The sequence below is a fragment of the Pagrus major genome, chromosome 4 (genome assembly GCF_040436345.1).
Source record: "Pagrus major chromosome 4, Pma_NU_1.0".
Classification (NCBI taxonomy): domain Eukaryota; kingdom Metazoa; phylum Chordata; class Actinopteri; order Spariformes; family Sparidae; genus Pagrus; species Pagrus major.
In genome coordinates this window covers 17,624,122-17,625,160 of record NC_133218.1, presented here as the reverse complement: position 1 = coordinate 17,625,160, position 1,039 = coordinate 17,624,122, and positions in this window count along the sequence as shown.

Here is a 1,039-nt window from a genome sequence, read left to right as displayed (position 1 = left end):
TTTAATTTTCCGGCTCTTTGCGTCGGTGCCATCCCTTTTACACTCCCTGTCCCGGAAACGTTCTCCATATTAAACCACCTCAGTGACGTCACGCCCACTCGGTAGTTTCCGTAAACTAACAAACACACGCATATTGTGTTTTTCATCCCCCGTTTGCAGTGTCAAAAGTCCCTATTATGAATAACAGAAGGGCACTTGTGATGTATTGTATACGTGCAGTGGAAGTTGTGTTTTTATCTGTAAAGGCACCAGCTGTTTTATTTACTGAATTATTAATTGCTTGTCAGATGCTGTCAGCAAAACTGTCAATATCTGCACTTTGCTGTCTCATTTATCCATTGTATAGTGCTGCCTTTGTTTAGGCAATAATGGCTTGGAGTGTGTTTTATTTAGATCAGTCAAATCTATACTGATTATTATATTTTTACACAAAACCCTTCAAACTCACACTCTGACGCCACAGAGATTATACTTGTGGCGCTGAAGAGATTTTTCCAATTCGATAAGACAAGAGTGACAAGGACAATACTCAAGGAACAAAGATAAATTCTCTCATTTTAAAATAACAACAATGACCTACTTGTCTCAATCTATATCAGTAACAGTCCACAAGGACAACCTACTAATTTAACGGAGCAGCTTATATCTCAACATGCAAGACCAGAGAGCTATTTTGTTTTAGGTCTATCTAGTAGTTTGTTTTTCTGACCTTTGTTATGACATTTAGTAGTGATGGTGAAACACTACAAGCAGCAAGCCTGTAGACTAGTATTTTAACATCACTCTCCATTAAGGATACAACACAAGGACCAAAACTGCAAACAACTGGCCCCTCAAAGATGTGGTTGGATTGTATTACTACATGACTTCTTTGATCTAAGTAGTCATGAGGATGCTCAAAGAGGAAATAGCACATTATGGTCTTGGTCTGTGGAGAAATTCTACACAAAGTGAAGTGATTCATGGAATTGAAAGTGGGAACTACCTTTTTTTTTGTATTCCTCTGTTATACACACAGCAAGACTCAGTGATAAAAAAC